Raw genomic sequence first — 22,659 nt, 5'->3', positions numbered from 1 at the left:
TCTCTCCCTTGTACCCACAAGGCAAGCCTGAAAAACTGGCAAGGGTGAAAGGAGGGCCTCCCCCCGGGGATCGAAGAGTTCGGGCTGGTTCATGGAGAGAGATACGGTCACGAAGGTAGGCGGGTCCCAAACTGTTATTGATCACAATTGTTCTAAACATCGGGGGGGGGGGGGGCATCATGCATCTTTAAATCTTCCTGTCTCTTCCCTTCAACACACTTAGTTGAAAAAGACTGTTGTTCTGCTAAAGCATTACCGCTGACACAATTTGGCAGCACTCTAGAAATGAAAGCACTTAGCAATATTTTTCCATCTTCTCTTTGTTGGGACAACTTTTTCTTCACCCTGACAAAGAATCATCTTTTACCTCCAACAGCTCATCTCCAAAGAGGCTAACAGCAGTGGAGCTATTGAAAAGCTGCAGTCGGAGCATGTGAACAGTCAACAGCATATCAAAGACCTGGAGGCAAAGCTAGAGGTCAGTGCCTGTCAGTTTGCTGGTAATTGCACGTCTGAGCAACAATGCAAAATCTGAAGATGCAGATGGACATTTCCATTTAATTTCCCTCTGTGTCCCCCTTCCTAATGTTAAATTGTCCATTCCATAAAGAAAGTCATGTTTGCCATCACCGATGCCTGAATTCAGACCCTTGAGAGAAATACTCCCTTTCTCCTTGAATCTTTTTTTTTCATACAGAATACTCTTTGTACAAGCAAGAATGGGACCTGTTTTGTGCTAATTTGTTTGCAGTGATAAATGTTGGCGTACTCTGTGCGGGGGGAGGGGGAGGGAAATATGAAACAAATGTGCAGATCAGATTAGAAAATCTTGGATTATTACAAGTACAAAAATCTTGAATCGAAAATAATTGTTTTCCTAAAGTGAGGCTGCTGGTGCTTTTACATTATTGACATTATTTTGAATGCCATTTTAAAAAAATAATACAATTTATTTGTGTTTTAGTATTAATTCTATTGTGAGCTGCCATAGAATCATAGAGTCATAGTATCATAGAGACCTCGTGGGCCATCCAGTCCACCCCCCTGACAAAAAACAGGAAAATTGCATTCAAAGCACCCCTGACAGATGGCCATCCAGTCTCTGCTCAAAAGCCTCCATAGAAGGAGCCTCCACCACAGAGAGTTCCACTGGTGAACGGCTCTCACAGTTCTTCCTAATGTTAAGGAGAAGTCTTCTTTCCTGTAGTTTGAAGCCATTGTTCCATGTCCTAGTCTCCAGGGCAGCAGAAAACAAGCTTGTTCTCTCCTCCCTATGACTTCCCCTCACATGTTTATACGTGGCCATCATGTCACTTCTCAGCCTAATTGTCTGCAGGCTAAACTTGCCCATCTCTTTAAGCTGCTCCTCATAGGGCTTGTTCTCCAGACCCTTGATCATTTTAGCTGCCCTCCTCTGGACGCATTCCAGCTTGCCAACATTTCCCGTCAATCACAGTACCCAGAACTGGACACAGTACTCCAGGTGTGGTCTGACCAAGGCTGACTAGAGGGGTACTATGACTTCCCTGGATCTAGACACTATACTCCTTTTTATACAGGCCAAAATCTCATTGGCTTTTTTTTTTTTTGCTGCCGCATGACATTGTTGGCTCATGTTCAACTTGTTGTCCACAAGGACTCCAAGATCTTTTTCACATGTACTGCTCTCGATAATTGTATCTTTGCAATAAATCATCGGCAAACAAATTTACTTTTACTACCTCATTTCCTATTCTATATCCCATTATTCTACCATTATTTCTTATTCTGTCCACTAAATACTCTATAGCCAATATAAATGGTATTGGGGATAGTGGGCATCCCTGCTTGACCCCTCTTTCTATAACTATTTCTCAAGTATATCCCCCATTTACTTTCACTTTTGCCTTCCCCTTTTTATATATTTCTTTTATGACTTCAATAAATTCCTTGCCTATTCCAAAATTTTCCATTATTTTAAATAAGAAATTGTGGTTAACTGTATCAAATGCTTTATATACATCTAATTTGATAAATGCATAACTTTTTTTACTTTTCTGGGCAATAATGTTGATCAAATTCCTCAGTGGGTGGCTTATATTTCTTCCCTTAATAAAACCATATTGATCATCCCCTATCACTTTTGGTAACATAATCTATTTGCTAAAATTTTTGCAAATATTTTGTAATCTTGATTCAATAAGCTAATTGGTCTATATGAATTTACTTCTCTTGGATTCTTCCCTGGTTTGAGTATTGTTATTATTTCTGCTTCTCTCCAGGACTTCTCCCTCTTTTATTATATTATTAAAAAATATTGTTAATTCTGGAATCAGAACCCCTTTCATTTGTTTATAAAATTCTGCAGTAAATCCATTGTTTCCTGGTGATTTTCCTTTTTTAAGATTGTCTATTACTTTCTCAATCTCTAGATATGATATTTCGCTCTGTATTTGTTTTTTTTCCTCCTCTCCTATTTTTCTCCTCCCCCAATCTTCACATGGTATATTTTTTTCTCCTTTATATAATTTCTCATAGAAATCTGCAAATATCTCCCTTATGCTTTTATTATCCTTTATCAATTTATTATTTTTATCATATATTTCTTTCACTCTTTGTTTTTCCTTCCTTTTTTTAGATAATTTGCTAGTCGTCTCACTGAATTGATATTTGTCCTTTGAAAATCATTTTTAACCATTAATTCTTTTTTCCATATATCAAACTTATCAATTTCCTCCAGCTCTTCTTTCAACTTATCTATTTCTTTTTTAGTTTTTTTATCATATCTATTCTGTAACTCCTTATATTTCTCTTCCAATTGCTTATATATTGCATTCCGTTCTAAATTTCTTATTTTCTTTTTGAATACTTCTTTTTTTATTAATAAACCTCTTACGAATGCTTTCATCATATCCCATATAATTCCTTCTTTTGCCGACTTTCGGTTCACTTGAAAGTAATATTTAATTTCCTTTGCTATCTCTTCCCTATCTTTTTCTTGTTTCAGTATTGAGTCGCTGTATCTCCATTTATATTGAGATTTTTCCTCTATTAATTGTATTGTTATTTGTACTGGTGCATGATCTGATATTTCTATCTGTCCGGTGTCAACTTTTAATATCTTGGATTGATTTGAGTCTTTGATTAATATATAGTCTATATGAGTAAACTTTTTATGTCTTCCTGAAAAATATGTTGGTTTTGGTTGTATGTTTACTTCTTTGAAACAGTCCTTCAATATCCATTTATTTAAAATACTACTCTTATTCTATATCAAGTCCATATTGAAATCACCTGCAACAATTACTTATCCTTCATATATTCCCTCCAGCTTTCTAAGTATCTTTTCTATATATCTTTTTTGACCTTTATTAGGCATATATATATATATATATTCAGAAATGTAATTTTTATTCCATAAATTTCTGCTTTAAAAATTACCTATCTACCTTTAGTATCCACCACCAAATCACCACCAAAACTTCTAAATTATTTTTCATCCAGATGGCAACTCCCTTTGTTTTATTATTTGCTCTAGCCTCTGCCACTATACTCCATCCTGGCAAATTTAGTAATTTTTCTGGGTCTTTCCTTGATCTGTGTGTTTCCTGTAACATTATACAGCCAAAATTATTTCTTTCAATATATCTTCTTAACCGTGCCCTTTTATTATTTGAAGCTAAACCGTTAATGTTCAAGCTGACGCACATCAGAAATGATCCCATTTTAATGTGGTGTGTTTTTTTGGCTCATTTTCCTCATTCCTTTTTCCCTTAGTTCTTGTCAACTCCCTATATGCCCAATGTGGTTTTAATAAGAGACTAACCTCCCTCCCCTCCATTGAGCTTCCTTGACCTCTGCGTTTCCTTCTACCCCTCTCCCCATTTCATTTAATATAATATAATACCTCCATCAATGCCTTTTACCTTTTTCCCTTCATCTTATTTCCAAATGAAAGTTTCTTATATGTAATTTTTATTCGTTATTATTTCAATTCGGCCATCCTAATAAGGGTATACCTTCTCAGCCATACTGCTAAATTCCATCCCATCTCATAGTGCTGTTCCCACTTATTCTAACTTGCCTCTTATATTAACATTAATACTCAATAATCATAATATATAATAGTATTTTTTCATTTCATTTTCTATCACATGAGATTAGACTAACTTTCCTTTAAAGAAATGTTACTACAGTTCTCTCTTTTCTTTTCCCTCTCCATAGTTCTAGGCCCTTGGTCAACCCTTTCAGCTGTGCTGACAATAGCAGCTGTGCTGATATGGTGTTTCCTCCCTACTCCAAAATCCTAATACAACCCTCTTTAGCCTTTAATATTATGGTTTTAGTTTTACTTATAACATATATCATTATATACTCTCATTTTATATTTTCATTTATCCATTTATCCTTAGGAACTTAGTTTAACCATATACAGAAAAATACAAAAAAGAAAAAGAAAAAAGGAACATACCCCCATTTCTAAATTAAATCTTAATTCAACCGTTAATCCATTCTTCCATGGTATCATTGCAACTCTAAGGCAGGAAAGAAATATAGTTAAATAAAGTCTAAATTATATATTTCTGTTTACTCATCATCTTCTCCTTCCTCTTCTTCCTCCTCTTCCTCTCCTTCTTCCACGATTTCTTCTTCCTGGGAGGTTGCTGCATGTCATCTGTGTCTTTCTTCTTTTTACCTTTATCCCTTTTTTTCCTGATACCAAGAGATTTCAGCATTTCCTCGGCTTGCTGTGGTGTTTTGGCCATATACCTTTTCCCTTGACGAAAATGGATAATTGCCATCGGGTACCCCCAGATAAATTGAATTCCTTCTTTATATAAAGTTTCAGCATATGGTTGTAATTGTTGTTTGATTTTCAGTGTTTCAATAGACAGATCTTGTTTCACTATAATTTGCTTGTTTTTGTAAAGGGGTTTTTTCCCCTTTAATTGTTTAAATACCTCCTGTTTTTTACTCTCTGTAGTAAACTTTATGATAACCTGTCTGGGTCTTGCCCCTACTCTTCTCATGCTCCGATGTAACCTGTCAATGTCCATTATTGACAACTCAATTTGGTTTTTTTGTAGCCATTTCACTATTTCTTCTTTCAAGTTTTTTTCGTTATCCTTATCCAATTTCCCAGCCTTAAGTTTGCGCGTCTGCTTCTATCAGACAGCTCTGCTAATTGGCCTTTCAGTTTTTCAATCTCTTTCATGTTATCCTGTTTGTTTTTCCATAGCTTGTATTTTGTTTTCTAGTACACCCAGCCTCTCTCCCATTTTTTTCATAGTCTCATTTATTGTTTTGAGGTTGTCTTGCAAAATCTTTTCCATATCTTCAATTGCTTTCTTGTTACCCTCCAAATCAGCCCGTTAGCGGTGGTTCTTTCGGAGGCATTTTAACTTACTGATAAGCCTTATTAAGGTTGTCTCACCTTATAACAGTCTCAGGGAGTTTCCACTTATTCTTTTAAAGTGTCTTCCAACTTCTGGTTCAGTTCAGATAACTCTCTCTTTTTCTTTTTTAAGGCTTTCAGCTTAATTATTATTATTTTGGGGAGGGAGGTGTAGATGCGACTGCTCACTCCAGCCGCATGCACAAAAGCCAAGAGGAAATCTTGGTGAGCACCCTGTGGGTTCCTTCACTTAACCAATATAAGATCCACTGTACCATAGTTTTGACTAGCCCACATTTGACTAGTGTGTTTGCTAGAAGGTCATGGAGGACCTTGTTGAAGATTTTAATGAAATCCAGATACGCCTTGTGAACCTTTTACCTACAGGAGTTGGTTATTCGTTTGAATTCTTCTTTGGTGATTTCTCCCCTTTGTCACTTTTTGTGCATGCCTTTTTTGAGTCTTAGTCCAGTTAGAAGTTCTTTGGATATACATTTTGGCTTCTTTGTACTTCTCCTATTTTTTCTCTTTGTTGGTGTTGTTTGCAATTGCGCCTTGAGTATTTCACTCTTGAAAAACTCCCATCCATCGGTGATTCCCTTTCCTTTTAGTATCGGCATCCACAGAGTGCCGCTCAGTATTTCCTTCATTTTTGGAAGTCAGCTCTCCTAAAGTCCAGAATGCAGGTTTAACTTGTCTTAGTTTTGACCTTTCTGTGTATTGCAAACTGCAGGAGCATATCGTCACTTGCCCCTAAGGATCTGACCACTTCAACAGCATTGATAAGGTCGATGAGATTGAGAGGAGCCGATCCCCTTGTTACTGCTTCTACCTTATGGACCATAAAATTGTCTGCAAGGCAGGTGAAGAATTTGTTGGACTTTGTACTCTTGGCCGAGTTTGTTTTCCAGCAAATATTGGGATAGTTGAAATTGCCCATGACTACTGTACCTGTTCTTTGTGCCAGTTTGGTCAACTGTTGACAGAAGGCTTCACTGAGTTTTTCATTCTGGCTCGGAGGTCTGTAGTAGACACCCACAATGAGATCTTTTTGAGTTCCAGTTCCCTTGATTCTTTTCTAGAAGTTTTCAAGCTGGTTTCCTAGATTACAGTCTTGCATCTCTTCTACAACATAACTATCTTCGATATAGAAGGCTACGAATATTTCAGATATATGGAACCATTTCATAATATTCTAGAATTGTAACGTATTCTTATGTGATTGAAACAAAAAATATTATTGGGTCATTAGACAAATGCACTAGTGACCCAATTAAAAAACCACATGCTGTTATAAATGAATAAACTGCACACTTCTATATATATTCCATATGTGTATAAACACATCTCTGTCATTTTGACAGAACCAGGCCTGCTGTGCTATCCACTGAGATTTTGAAACTGAATTATTGAATTTCAATTTTCATATGTTTCAGAGTTAAATTGGATTGAAGCTCAGCACAGGTTAACAAATCTGACTTTTTGACAAGTTAATCAAAACTGGAGAGCTTTTTTCCTTGCAGAAAAACTCCCTCAACATGCACATATTTATTCTTGTTGTTCATTCATTCAGTTGTCTCCAACTCTTTGTGACCTCATGGACCAGCCCACACCAGAGCTCCCTGTCGGCCGTCACCACCCCCAGCTCCTTCAAGGTCAGTCCAGTCACCTCAAGGATGCCATCCATCCATCTTGCCCTTTTACCTTCCACTTTCCCCAGCATAATTGTCTTCTCTAGGCTTTCCTGTCTCCTCATGATGTGGCCAAAGTACTTCAACTTTGTCTCTAGTATCCTTCCCTCCAGTGAGCAGTCGGGGTTTATTTCCTGGAGGATGGACTGGTTGGATCTTCTCGCAGTCCAAGGCACTCTCAGAACTCTCCTCCAACACCACAGTTCAAAAGCATATATCTTCCTTCGCTCAGCCTTCCCTAAGGTCCAGCTCTCACATCCGTAGGTTGCTACAGGGAATACCATGGCTTTGACTATGCGGATCTTTGTTGCCAGTGTGATGTCTCTACTCTTTACTATTTTATCGAGATTGGACATTGCTCTCCTCCTAAGAAGTAAGCGTCTTCTGATTTCCTGGCCACAGTCTGCATCTGCAGTAATCTTTGCACCTAGAAATACATACATATATAAACACACAACAAATAACAGTAAGCCTTTCTCTTCCCAAGAGGAGAAAGTGATGGCTGAATATTTTACACGAATGTTATCGGAGTAGTGAAATTCCAACGGAATAGCATTATGTTCTTTGAAACAAAGTGCATGCCCCACACTCCCTGATTATGGGTTTCACAGAATGGAGTTTCTGGAAAAAAAAACTCTTGCTCCATAATAACACAAAAGCAGGTGGATTTTATAAGGTTACTGGAAACAGTCATAAAAGTAAATCAGGTGACTAGTTAAAACAGAAAACTCTTTGGATTGGCAAAATCATTTTATAAAAAACAAAAATATTTTCACTGGGTTTATCTGTCATGAAAAAGTAATAAGAACAAATATAGAATTAAAGAATGGATGTGGTTATGCAGTAAATAAGTTGATAACTTTCTAATACAAAGGTAGTCTACACTTGTGAACTGTTGGAAGGTATGATGTCTATCAATTAAGCCAGTTCCCTGTTAGGGAGAATTAGTACTGACAGCCAACAGATAAGAGGAGATGATAGTTTGCAAAATTTGGCCAGAATCCTAGAGTAATAGGTAATAAAATTGTGATTTATCTTAATAAGCCACTTATTGCAGTCTTTAGCAGACCATAAACAACATGCATTTATATGTTTCTAAAATCACTGGAATTATAGGCATTCATAATTAAATATTATTGTAGTTATTCTTGATATGTTTTGAGTTGTGGGAAGACAAAATTTTAAAGCCCATCAGATCTTTATGGTCTTGAATGATGCATCTAACAATGTAGAGTCAGTGCAGTTTGACACCTCTTTAACTGCCATGGATCAATGCTAAGGAATTCTATGAGTTGTAGATTCTCAAGGTCTTTAGCCTTCTCTGCCAAAGAGTGCTGGTGCCTCGCCAAACTACAACTCCTATGATTCCACAACATGAAGCCATGGCAGTTAAAGTGGTGACAAACTGCATTAATTCTGCAGTGTATGCCGCACCAAGTCCCTTGGGGAGATGGTAGCAGGGTACAAATAAAGTGTTATTATTACATGCACTCCCAGTCTCAAAGTTAAACTGATTGACTTGAGTCCTAGTCAATTGTAGGTTTGACGTCCATGTCTGAAATCTCTGAATGCAAAGGCCAAGAGAATGCACAATCACCCTCTATAGTATCTCAGCCTTATGATCACTTGAAAAATTGGGGTCTTTCCCCATCATTTAGCTGCTCATAGCTTTGGCACATTTTCAAGGCCCTGCTCTCAGTCCCGCCACCATCGCAGTCGCATTTGGTGGGGATGAGAGACAGGGCCTTCTCCGTGGTGGCCCCTTGGCTGTTGAACTTCCTCTTTAAAGAGGTTAGATCTGCTCCTTCCCTCCTGACTTTTTGCAAGACACTTAAGACTTGGCTATTGAAGCAAGCATTCACAGAATAGGTGGTTTTTATTGGCTTAGATGAGATTGTATGGACCACATTTTTGGACTGATTTGGAGCATGTTTTAAACTTGGCAAACTGTTTTTAAATGTATATTTATTGTCATTTTATGTAATTGTGTATTTTATTGGTGTTTTTATATTGTTAGAAGCCGCCCTGAGTCCCTCTTTAGAGGTCGAGAATAGGATGGGATACAAATGCTCTAAATAAATAAAATAAATAAATTTACTCATAAGGAGGGAGATTGAAGAGGATTCCTAGTGTATTTGTGGCTCCAGTAAACCAAACAAACAGAAAAGCAGACAGTTTTGCAGAACCTTGCATTTATGCATGGTTCTGTCTCATTTAGAAAACTTTCAAAATTAAAATGAAACCTCACACTTGCAGAATAAACAGAATAGGAAAATCATTTTAATTGCAAAATGTTCATTTATTTTTTATTATAGTTTAAGTGCTCCCGTGGGCAGTGCTTTAGTACTTTGAAAACTCAGAGGTATAGAATGTGTACTACTCCAAACCTCTTGACTTTTCGAATTTCACAATTATAACAGAAAAAGAAAAACAATAAAAGGTGGAAGTGCTCATGGATAAATGGATTGAATACAGTTACATCTTTGCAGCTGGAGTAAGCTCAATGCACTCAAAGAACTTTCACTAGGTTTGGTGTGGTAAAAAAAGCAGGGATAGGCAGGCACAAGAGAGTGAGTGCCAAACAGATATAGGTTAGCTGCAAAATGATAAATTTGTCACAAGAAATTCAATGTGCAGATTTGATAAATGTGAATTTAATAATTATGTATGGGAATGAATGGAAGAATGGAAGGATGTGTGGCTGGAGTTAATAATTTTGGAAACACCAGTATAATATTAAGGCCTGCAATGACTAACCTGCTTGCTGGAACTAATGAGAATTGATAAGAACTGTGACAATGGTTTTTCAAGTTAAGGAAATGTTTGCAACATTCCTTATGATAAGAAAGAAGTCAACATAAGATCAACACCAATCAAGAAGATCAACATCTGGCCAGGAAACTGAAATGGAAGTAGTCTATTATTAATTTACAACTTTGGGACTACATCAACAGAATATTCCTATAAAAGACTCAGTCTAATAATGCTCAAATTGTGACTGGCCTGAGGAGTCTGGTTCACCTGCCATGCTCTGCTCCATGGGAAGGAGAGAGATGGTGTATTTGGAGAGTGTCAGATATGCTATGGGAAACATCATTCTGGACACTTTGGGGCTTCTTTCTCAAGGGAAGAGGAAGAAGTGTGCTTTTGGAGTCTTAGATTTTGTGCAGGGAGTCAGGTTCTGCTATATGGAAAACAGAGATCTTGTCCTTGGCATTGTGCTTAGGGAAAGAAGTTTTAGTATCTCATTGTTTTGAAGTTTTGGCATTATGGAAGTTATAGAATTATGCATTGACAGGCTGCAGGAAATCAGGGTGTGGCCTAACAGGTGCTTCTCCAAGGAGGGAGAAAAGGATATGGTAATATTTTGGATGCATGTGGATGAATGCATGTACATGTGTGTGAATGTTGAGTGAAAATGTAATTCCCCTTTGTTTGTTTGTTAACCAATGTAATTGTAAATCCAGTGTAGTTGCATACAATCTGTATGTCTGTATGCCCAGTGTCATTCTTTGTCTAAATGTTTTCTGTAAACTGATATACCTTCTCACACTGGAAATTGCAATAAAAAGAACCTATGCTTCAAAGTTATTGAAAAGTCATTCATGACAAATTCTCAATACTTTGAGCTAAAAAGATAGGGAATCATACCTGTTGCAAATGAGACAGATCTTTGATAATAACCTCACGGAATCTGTATGTCTGGACACAACATTTTAAAATGTTCATTGTGATTCTCAAAAGGGATCTATGAAATAATAAAAAACTGGAATGTGCAGGGAAAAAAGTTCAGTGTAATTCTTCCACCTTCTCAATATAAACAACCTAGTCAAGAAGTTGCATGTTACATATAATAGAAGAAAAACAATTGGCAATCAAGCCTATAGAGAGTTTAATAAGGCTAATTTAATTTAAAAGAATCAGCGTTCTGCTTGAAAGGTTAAAAATGTGACTGGTTGGACCACAATCAGTAAAATGGTGAAATGGCAGGCAGACTACTTCAATTATAATTATCTGAAAATCAGTAGAAAGCTATAAATGATCCAAAGCTGTTGCATTGGTCCAACTGGGACTTGGCAGTGAGAGATCTTTAGAATGAAAACACTTTTAATGAAACAAGACAGAGACAAAGCACATTTTGGGTTTTTTTTTTAAATGTCAAAAGAATAGCATTCAGAAGCGAAGGCTTAGAGGAGACATGATGGACATGTATAAATATGTGAGGAGAACTCATAGGGAGGAGGGAGCAAGCTTGTTTTCTGCTGCCCTGGATTCTAGGATGCGGAGCAATAGCTTCAAACTGCAGGAAAAGAGATTCCACCTGATCATCGCTATTAGTCAACACGGATTTATCAAAAACAAGTCATGCCAAACTAATCTGATCTTTTTTTTCGATAAAGTTAAAAAGCTGGGTAGATGCAGGGAATGCCGTGGATGTAGCGTACCTGGATTTCAGTAAGGCCTTCAACAAAGTCCCCCATGACCTTCTGGCAATTAAACTAGTCAAATATGGGCTAGGCAAAACTCCAGTTAGGTGGATCTGTAATTGGTTAAATGAACAAACCCAGAGGGTGCTCACCAATGCTTCCTCTTCATCCTGGAAAGAAGTGACGAGTGGAGTGCCTCAAGGTTCCGTCCTGGGCCCAGTCCTGTCCAACATCTTTATTAATGACTTAGATGAAGGGTTAGAAGGCATGATCATCAAGTTTGCAGAGGGATAGCCAATACTCCAGAAGACAGGAGCAGCATTCAAAACAATCTTGACAGATTAGAGCAGGGGTCCACAAACTTTTTAAACAGAGGGCCAGGTCACTGTCCCTCAAACTGTTGGAGGGCCGGATTATAATTTGAAAAAAATATATGAATAAATTCCTATGCACAGTGCACTTATCTTATTTGTAGTGCAAAAAAACACTTTAGAACAATACAATAATTAAAATGAAGAACACTTTTAACAAATATAAACTTATTAGTATTTCATTGGGAAGTGTGGGCCTGCTTTTGGCTGATGAGATGCGATTGTTGTTGTTGTTGTGTACTTTCAAGTCTTTTCAGACTTAAGTTGACCCTGAGCGAGGGCCAGGTAAATGACCTTGGAGGATCGTATTTGGCCCCTGGGCCATAGTTTGAGGACCCCTGGATTAGAGAGATGGGCCAAAACTAACAAAATAAAGTTCAACAGGGACAAATGCAAGATACTCCACTTAGGCAGAAAAAAATGAAATGCAAATACAGAATGGGGGACTCCTGGCTCGAGAGCAGTACATGTGAAAAAGATCTTGGCATCCTTGTAGACAAGTTAAACATGAGGCCAAAAATGTGATGCTGCAGCTAAAAAAGCCAGTGGGATTTTGGCCTGCATCAATAGGAGTATAGTGTCTAGAGCCGGGGAAGTCATGCTACCCCTCTATTCTGCCTTGGTTAGACCACATCTGGAATACTGTGCCCAATTCTGGGTACCGCGATTGATAGGAGATGTTGACAAGCTGGAATGTGTCCAGAGGAGGGCAACTCAAATGATCAAGGGTCTGGAGAACAAGCCCTATGAGTAGTAGCTTAAAGAGCTGGGCATGTTTAGCTTGAAGAAGAGAAGGCTAAGAGGAGTCATGAGGTTGCTGCACGACCTCATTTCATAAGGATGAAGGAATTACAATTTCCCTCAGAATTCTGCCATCAAAACTTTTTGGTGGCCTAAGTGTGTCAGCTTCAAGAAGTGGAAACTCTTGTTACTTTGCCAAGGAAATAGACTTTTGGGATGTATTTAGTGAAAAAGAGGCTGAAAAGTTAGGGCCACACTGGCCATTTGACTATGCCATTGACTTGGTGCTGGGTACTCCAATTCCTCGTGGTTGTTTGCATTCCCTTTTGGAACCTGAGCAGGCAGTTTTGGATACAAATTTGCACAAGGGATTTATTCAGCCTTCACAGTCACTTTCCAGGGCTCCGGTCCTGTTTGTAAAGAAAAAATTGGGAGAATTATGGTTATGCAATTATTACCGGGCACAGAATAACATTACTATCTGGAACCACTACCCATTGCCGTTAATTCCTGATTTATTGGAACATCTGAGAGGCACTCAAGTATTTACCAAGTTAGACCATTGGGGAGCTTATAATTTGTTGTGAATCCGAAAAGGAGATGAGCGGAAGATGGCATTCCAGATGCAGTTTGGGTCTGTGAGCCATCATGGGATTTTAAGCATAGAACAGTCTATGCTTCCAACGGTCAGGTCACATTCCACATGGTGCAGAGGACCTGCTATCTAGGGGAAAGAGTTCAGACACTGAAATCCCAGGTACAGAAAACAATTAGTTGCAAGATAATGAGCTAGTAGATAGAAGGTTTGATATTCATGAACTTAGGACTGCTCAGCAGAACCTCTGAAGGTCACAGTGCCTCTTACAGAAGAAACCCATAGCAGAAACTCATGGGAGGAGGCATGACTTCATGTTTTTATTAGAGAGGCCAGAATCATTTCCTGGCCAGTCTGGTTAATGTTGGTAATTTAGACAAGAGCTCATGACAAGTCCTAGTCAAGCTTTCTGAGGGAATTCTAGTTTCACGTCTTTGCTCCTGTTTCATATTTCCAAGTTGGAAGGATTGTTCCTGGATTTTTGTATTAGATTGTATGCTACCTTGTATTTCCTGGTTTCCTTGCATTCCTATGCTGGATGTCCTATTGCTTTGGGTTTTTGGATTACTCTTGTACCTTGAACCTTGTAGAATATTTTATACACACAGACCCTATTAACCGCCTTGAGTCCCCTATGGGCTGAGAAAGGCGGTATACAAATACAGTAAATTAAATAAATAAATAAATAAGTTTGGATGCTTCTGGTAAAACCTAGACTGGTCCCGGTTTTTGAGCGTGTCTGAATGAGCCCTGAGTTGGAATCCTTAGTTAGGTAAAGCAGCCCACTGGAGCTGTCAACTCTACTAAGAGAATGTGAGGTTAACCTGAGTCACTTTACCCTGGATTGATCTCGTGGCCATCCTTTCACAGCTTGAAATGCTACTTCTGAGTAGTCTAGAATTTTCTTAATCCTCCACTGGTCAAACTGGCTGTGGGTTTTGAAATCTGCAGTCCAAACAACTCACAGTCCAAACAACTCATCCACTTCTCTGTATGAGTCAGCTTTACATTACACACTATATACTCTGGTACTGATAAGGTGAATAAGGCAAGTTACCTTATGCTAAAGAAGGAAGAAGTGATTATAGTACTGATAAAGCAATATATTTATGGAGTGCTTTGACCCGGACTATCACATGCTTTCACGTGGTCCTTTGTCCATGGGCCATTTAGAGGACACAGCACTAAGGGCAATGGATAAAGCTGAGAAACTGCCTCATAAAAGATGTGGCAGGTAACAAGACATGAAGCTTATTGCCATTTCCACTTAGGGCATTCATTCATTCAACTTAGTGAAAGGAGCAAACTAGTTACCTGAAGCTGGTCCTAAACTTCTGGGAAGAGCTGGCTTCTGAGTCATTAATCCATCCCTTGTGACACTCAGGGGACACAGCCTTTCTTGCTTGGCAGTTTCCTGTTAACAACAACCTTGAGAATGATCTGCCCCAGTCAGACAGAAAGACATTGCTGGAATTTTAGCATCATTTTCTCTCATTTCAAATAAGAAGAAACCAAAAAAAGTCTACCAGCCACTGTGAGCATTTTCCTTTGCAGTCTGACTTGGCTAAAATAGCCTCTGATATAATATGTCATTCTTTTCCTATTTAGAGAACTGGTCTACCCTGGAAGAGTGGGGAACTGGAAAAGAAGTATTGTTGTTTAAGGACCTCATCATATGTGTTGCCGAAATTGTCACAGATGGTGGTGAATCCGGCAGTACTCAACAGGGAAACCCGTCAACCCACACCCCGCATTGTGTCACTTACCCCAGGCTCCATCTCTTGGGGAGAAGCATCCACCGCCCAGCTTCCCCCTTGGATCCTAATGGAACATGGGAAGCCTCCCATGTTGCTGCAGTGGTGGGATGCACTGGTTCCTCTTCCATTTTGTGATGGGAGCCGGAAAGCTCCATCACAAGACTAAGGAGGAACCAGCATATACTGTCGATTTTTACCCCATCTGATGAGGTTGTAAGAGGCAATTATATGGCTCCGGCCCAGCGTACCTATTCAAACGTATCTCCTTCTACATCCCACCTAGGAATTTAAGATCTTCTGGAGGGGCTCTGCTCTCGGCTCTGCCCTTGTCACAAATGAGACTGGCAGGGACGAGGGACAGGGCCTTCTCGGTGGTGGCCCCCGCCTGTGGAACTCACTTCCCGGGAAAATTAGATCATCGTCATCCCTCTTCTCTTTTAGAAAGAGAGTAAAAACATGGATATGGGACCGGCCTTTGGGTAATCTGGCAGATTGACAAGGAAAATGACAACAATGAGCTTTAGAAATGGACTATGATAAGCTGAATTGCTCACCAATTATGGAACTGGGTGAAACAATGGCCACCAAGTTGGCTTTTTCTATGAGATTTTATTGTAATAATTTAATGTTTTAACTATTTATAATTACTGTGATATGTATTGTTTTGTGTTTAAATGTAGGCACCGAATATGTGCCGGCTGGAAGCCGCCCTGAGTCCCCCTAGGGGGTTGAGAAGGGCGGGGTAGAAATGCTCAAAATAAATAAATAAATTATGATATTGTAGGCCTTAGTCACACATAAGCAAATTGTGATCCTTCACACTTCACAGTTGCTAGGCATTGTAATCCAATTTATAGAGAGCTACATGTTGTCCACCATTATGTTAAACTAAACTTTGTGCTTTCACAAGTTTTAGTTTATCATAATGGTGGAGACCATGTACACTCTCCCGCCCAAGGACACTCCCTCTCTTTAGCCCCCTCAGTTCCCTTGATAATTCCCTTTCTATGACAACATTAGAAACATCTGCTCACTACTCCCAGAGTAGCCCACGATCGAGCCCCCATCCTGTCGAGAGCTGACTAGCCAAGGAGGTTAACTCCCAGGGAGAGGAAGGGGTTCCGGAAGAGGTGGGCACCATTCAGGTTGTGTGGGGGAGGAGATTCACAGGTCACAAATCTGCCAGGGAGAAGCGCAATAGAGTTCTTGCAACCCTGGAGAAGGTAGGTTGTGGTAGACTCCATGGCATGGCAGTCCCTCTGGACTTAAGGTCCTGCTGGTAAACACCAGGTCCGTCAATGGTAAGACCGCTGCCATCCAGGATTTGATCATGGATGAGAGGGCTGACCAGGCCTGCATCACTGAGACCTGGTTGGATGAGCTGGGTGGGGTAAATCTCACCCAGCTGTGCCCTCCTGGTTTCGGGGTGCACTAGCAGGCTAGGTCTGGGGGGCGGGGAGGAGGGGTCGCAATAGTCTTTTGGCAGTCCATCGCCGTGGTCAGATGCACTGTTCCGCAATCATCTGGGTTCGAGTGTGTTCACCTGAGGGTGGGGAACCGTGATAGCTTGGGGTTTCTGCTGGTGTACCGCCCACCCTGAGCTAGCAGATTTGGTCTCTAATTCGGCCCTAGTTTCCCGGAACTTGATTGTGCTGGGAGACTTCAACATCCACACTGAGACCTCTTTAACAGGAGCGGCTCAGGACTTCATGGCCGCCATGACGATCATGGTAGTCTCACAAATTATATCTGGACCCGCCCATCAGGCTGGACATACACTCGACCTAGTTTTGTAGTGGACAGTGGAACAGTCAGGGTGGAAGAACAAAACATCCTTCCATTGTCATGGTCTGACCATCATCTGATCAGTTTTAGGCTATCTGTGACCTCTAACCTTCGCAGGGGTGGAGGATCAATTAAGATGATCTGCCCCAGGAGACTGATGGATCTGGATGGATTCCTGAGGAATCTTGGGGCTCTTCCTGCCATGGAGCCTGGCGATTTTGTTGACACCTTGGTTGATCACTATAACAGTGAGATGACCAGGGCAATAGACACGATCACTCCCGAACGCCCCATCGTGTTGCGTCGAGACACACCATTTCCTTGGTTCACCGAGGAGCTGGCTGTGATGAAACGCACAAGAAGGGGGCTAGAGTGCATATGGAGGAAATCTCGAGGTGTATCTGACCAAGCACGGGCTAAAGCCTCTCTTAGGGCTTATACCATGGCTATATGGGTAACCAGGGAGTCTTTCACGGCTGCCCGTATAGCATCTGCATCCAATAGATCATCAGAGCTGTTTCGGGTTGTCGGGGAGCTCCTTCACCCACCTGTGGTGGAGGAGACCTTCGATGTCACAACAACTCAGTGTTGCAAGTTCGCACACCATTTTGCAGGCAAAGTTGCTCAGATACGCCTTGAGTTGGACTCCAATTTCATCACAGTGCCAGGGGAGGTGACTGAGGCATCTGTTTGTCCGATTATGTGGGATTCTTTTAGGCTTGTTCTTCCTGAGACCATGGAGGAGGTCCTTGGTGCCAGGGATGGGTTGATTGATTGGTTTGTGTTGATCATTAATGCATCATTGGAGCAGGGTGTTTTTCCATCCCAACTAAAACAGGCTGTGGTCCGACCACTCCTGAAAAAGGCTTCCCTTGACTCCATGGTGCTGAACAACTACAGACCAATCTCCAACCTCCCTTTCTTGGGCAAGGTGCTAGAGCGGGTGGTCGCCTCCCAGCTCCGGGGCTTTTTAGATGACATCAATTACCTGGATCGGTCACAGTCTGGCTTCAGGTCTGGCCATGGCACCGAGACAGCTTTGGTTGCCTTGGTGGATGACCTCCGCAGAGGGGAGTGGAACCCTGTTGGTTCTCTTGGACATCTCAGCGGCTTTCGATACCATCGATCATGGTATCCTTCTGGGACGACTCTCTGGGATGGGTCTCGGGGACACGGTTCTGTTGTGGCTTCGGTCCTTCCTGGAGGGTCGATCCCAGATGGTGAAGCTGGGAGACGCCTGCTCGGACCCCTGGCCTTTGACCTGTGGGGTCCCGCAAGGCTCTGTCTCCCATGCTTTTTAACATCTACATGAAACCTCTGGGAGAGGTCATCCGGAGTTTTGGAGTTGGGTGCCATCTCTATGCAGATGACACACAACTCTACTACTCCTTTCCACCTAATTCCAAGGAAGCCCCTCGGGTGCTGGATGAGTATCTGGCCACTGTGGCTGTCTGGATGAGGATGAACAAGCTGAAGATTAATCCTGACAAAACAGAGGTCCTTCTGGTCGATCGTAAACCGGATCGGGGTATAGGGTGGTAACCTGTGCTGGACGGGGTTACACTCCCCCTGAAGTCACAGGTCTACAGTTTGGGTGTCCTCTTGGACTCATCACTTACGCTTGAAGCTCAGGCATCAGCGGTGGCTGGGAGGGCTTTTGCACAATTGAGACTCGTGCCCCAACTGCGACCGTACCTCGTGAAGGCGGATCTGGCCAGGGTGGTCCATGCCTTAGTCACCGCCAGATTGGATTACTGTAATGCGCTCTATGTGGGGCTGCCCTTGAAAACAGCCCAGAAATTCCAACTGGTCCAACAAGCGGCGGCCAGGTTGTTAACTGGTGCTCCTTACAGGGAGAGGTCAACCCTCCTGTTTAAGGAGCTCCATTGGCTGCCGTTCATTTTCTGGTCCAAATTCAAGGTGCAGGTGCTTACCTACAAAGCCCTAAACGGTTTGGGACCCACCTACCTGCGTGACCGCATCTCCGTATATGAACCCACACGATCTTCGAGGAGAAGATGGGGCAATGCTGACAGGGGATAGGGAAAAGGCAGAACTACTTAATGCCTTCTTTACCTCGGTCTTCTCACAAAAAGAAGGTCATCTTCAACCTCAGCAAGATGGAGTGGATGAGGAATTAGAGGACATCCAACCCCAAATTGGGAAACAAGTCGTCCAGGAATACCTGGCCACTCTAAATGAGTTCAAGTCCCCAGGTCCAGATCAACTACACCCAAGAGTACTGAAGAAACTAGCGGAAGTCATTTCAGAACCATTGGCAATTATCTTTGAGAGTTCTTGGAGAACGGGAGAAGTTCCAGCAGACTGGAGGAGGGCCAACGTGGTCCCAATCTTCAAGAAGGGAAAAAAGGATGACCCAAACAATTACCTACCGGTCAGCCTCACGTCGATACCAGGCAAGATTCTGGAAAAGATTGTTAAGGAAGTGGTCTGCAAACACTTAGAAACAAATGCGGTCATCGCTAATAGTCAACATGGATTTATCAAAAACAAGTCATGCCAGACTAATCTGATCTCTTTTTTCGATAGAGTTACAAGCTGGGTAGATGCGGGGAATGCCGTGGATGTAGCGTACCTGGATTTCAGTAAGGCCTTCGACAAGGTCCCCCATGACCTGCTAGCAAACAAACTAGTCCAATGTGGGCTAGGCAAAACTGCGGTGAGGTAGATCTGTAATTGGTTAAATGGACAAACCCAGAGGGTGCTCACCAATGCTTCCTCTTCATCTTGGAAAGAAGTGACAAGTGGAGTGCCGCAGGGTTCCATCCTGGGCCCGGTCCTGTTCAACATCTTTATTAATGACTTAGATGAAGGGCTAGAAGGCTAGATCATCAAGTTTGCAGGTGACACCACATTGGGAGGGATAGCCAATACTCCAGAGGACAGGAGCAGGATTCAAAATGATCTTGACAGATTAGAGAGATGGGCCAAAACTAACAAAATGAAGTTCAACAGTGACAAATGCAAGATACTCCACTTTGGCAGGAAAAACAAAATGCAAAGATACAGAATGGGGGAGGCCTGGCTCGAGAGCAGTACGTGTGAAAAAGATATTGGAGTCCTCGTGGACAACAAGTTAAACATGAGCCAACAATGTGATGTGGCGGCAAAAAAAGCCAATGGGATTTTGGCCTGCATCAATAGGAGCATAGTGTCTATTCTGTTTTGGTTAGACCACACCTGGAATATTGTGTCCAATTCTGGGCACCACAATTCAAGAGAGATATTGACAAGCTGGAATGTGTCCAGAGGAGGGTGACTAAAATGATCAAGGGTCTGGAGAACAAGCCCTATGAGGAGCGGCTTAAGGAGCTGGGCATGTTTAGCCTGAAGAAGAGAAGGCTGAGAGGAGATATGATAGCCATGCATAAATATGTGAGAGGAAGCCACAGGGAGGAGGGAGCAAGCTTGTTTTCTGCTTCCTTGGAGACTAGGACGCGGAACAATGGCTTCAAACTACAAGAGAGGAGATTCCATCTGAACACGAGGAAGAACTTCCTGACTGTGAGAGCCGTTCAGCAGTGGAACTCACTGCCCTGGAGTGTGGTGGAGGCTCCTTCTTTAGAAGCTTTTAAACAGAGGCTGGATGGCCATCTGTCAGGGGTGATTTGAATGCAATATTCCTGCTTCTTGGCAGAATGGGGTTGGACTGGATGGCCCATGAGGTCTCTTCCAACTCTTTGATTCTATGATTCTATGATCTCTCCGATCATCTGGAGAGGCCCTGTTCACGATCCCACCTGCGTCGCAAGCCCGATTGGTGGGGACGAGGGACAGGGCCTTTTCCGTGGTGGCCCCCCGACTCTGGAACTCTCTCCCCAAGGACATCAGACAAGCCCCAACATTGGCAGTCTTTAGGAAGAGCTTGAAGATGTGGTTGTTCCAGTGTGCCTTCCCAGAATAGGAAACTCCTAGCATCATGTCCCAAATGCACTTTACTCGAGATTTAAGATTGTCTGCACACCGCACCTATCTCCAAAAACCTATCCATCTCACCTGTCATGCCCAGCATTTTTAAAAATTTAATCATTACATTTCACCCGGCCTTAGTTTTAAATGTGTTGTGGTGTTATTGTCTAATATTTATTGCTATTGTTTTATTTATTGTTGTATTTGTTATGCTGTTGTTTTAGTTTAGCAAATACTACCCCCTTGCAATTTGTGTGCTACTGCATTGCATGAAAGGATTCAGTGCCAGATCTGGTTCATTCCAATGCTAAGTGAAGGTTTTTCATGCAGTCAGATTGCACACATTGTCATCTTGCATGGAAGTTGATGTTCAGAATAATCAAGATAAGACTATTTTCAATTACTAAAATGATGTTTGGCATCATGTTAAGTAGTGATGTGATTGTAAATTAAATTCATGGAAATTTTAATTGTGTTATTGTGCAACTATTGTATTCTCAGGAATGGGATCAGTGATTTGATCCTTCTACAAGCCAATCGACCATAACCCTATATGTCCCATTGTGCAGTGGACATAACTGTGCCATGAGTCTCATTGTGTAATAGGACACAGTGCTGGGTGCCCCTATAGATGTTATCTCAGTTCCATAGAAGAGTTGCTTAGCATGTCAGTGACATAGCTATGTCATTAAAAAGATACAATCCTCTGATTCCTAACTTTTAATAGAAAAATACACTGAAGAAGAGAGAAAGTGAAGTTCAGCCTGGGAATATGAGTACTAGCAGCTAGTGATGTCTGTGTCAGAGTGGTGATGAATCCAGTCATGGTTGAAATCTAGACTTATAAGGATAATCCAATCTAAAAACATTATTATTAGCCAATAGTCGTAGCAAGTCCAATTTCACATCCGAGGTGCTTTCATGCCTTCTGTCCAAAGGCCTGGTCCCAAAACCATGATTTCAATTTTTTTCTAAATGAAAGGAGGAAAGATGCCGATCTAATCTCGCTGGGGAGCAAGTTCCCCAGATGGGGGGTCACCACTGAGAAGGCCCTGTCCCTCGTCAAATGCCAAACGCATTTGTGAAGCTGGTGGGGCCAAGAACAGGGCCTCCCCGGATGATCTTAAACTATGGGGTGGAACGTAGTAAACACATTAAAACTGTGAGAATCTGGCAAATTGGCACAACTCTAATTGATTCCAACTATTATGAAGCCTTAATTAATTGCACAAGAGGAGTTGCACAGTTTCCCACTTCCAATGCATTTGCTCGTTGGTATTTAACTTTACTTTAATGGGTTGGATGTGTGAGTGAAAAAGACCAAAGAATATAGGCTGTTCAGAGAATTTCAATGTTACAGAAGCTTTTTGAAATAATTATTCCTTCTTCTCAAGGAGTCCTGGGAATTGCAAGTCAATTGATTAGTTCATATAGAATGCAATGGATTCTTTGGAGATAGCTGTGGCAGTTTCAAGTGGCATGAAACCAACATAAAACTGCAGCCTAAACTTAAATGGAGACAGGTATCTTTCTACCATTCCCACCATTTTCTGCTGTTTCCTACAAAGTGCCCCTGCTGTCTATCTGCAGCTTTATATGGTCAATTTTTGTATTCTTAAATAAATATAAGACCAAGGAAAGTACTGTACTTTGCAGTGCTCAAATGGGCTAGTCTGGGGTAAAATGGTACTAAAGCATAAAATGACAGTCAAAAGGTTAACTGAAGTCAGGCAGCCTTTATTTCTTGTATGGGACCCCAGAAAAGATTACTCCCTTCCACTGCTAACTTCCATTTTTCTCATTAGTTCTGCTTCAGAGATCATAGCTCCAGGTTCCCATTTTTTAATTACAGCTCTTGCAACGAAGTGGGACATTTGAGGTAATTAGACAGAAAGACCAGTTCATCCAATGAGCTGGCTTGACATTTGTAGAGAGATGGATGTTACTTTACAAACCCTAGAGAGCTTTTTTTTAACTATGTGTGGGTG

The 22,659-nt window shown here is 41.2% G+C and overlaps 1 long non-coding RNA gene across 1 annotated transcript in view; it reads left to right on the top strand.

Annotated features, from left to right (window-relative positions):
• The first annotated feature begins 380 nt into the window (after nt 1-380).
• LOC132777219 (uncharacterized) overlaps nt 381-22,659 on the top strand; it is a 57,727-nt gene continuing 35,448 nt past the window's right edge. Inside the window, exon 1 of the long non-coding RNA XR_010910023.1 lies at nt 381-478. This is a non-coding gene — a long non-coding RNA (uncharacterized lncRNA). The remainder of the gene's footprint in view (nt 479-22,659) is intronic.

Source organism: Anolis sagrei, chromosome 5, assembly GCF_037176765.1.
Source record: "Anolis sagrei isolate rAnoSag1 chromosome 5, rAnoSag1.mat, whole genome shotgun sequence".
NCBI lineage: Eukaryota > Metazoa > Chordata > Lepidosauria > Squamata > Dactyloidae > Anolis > Anolis sagrei.
The sequence above is the reverse complement of the archived record's forward strand: the minus strand, read 5'-3'. Positions and strand labels throughout refer to the sequence as shown.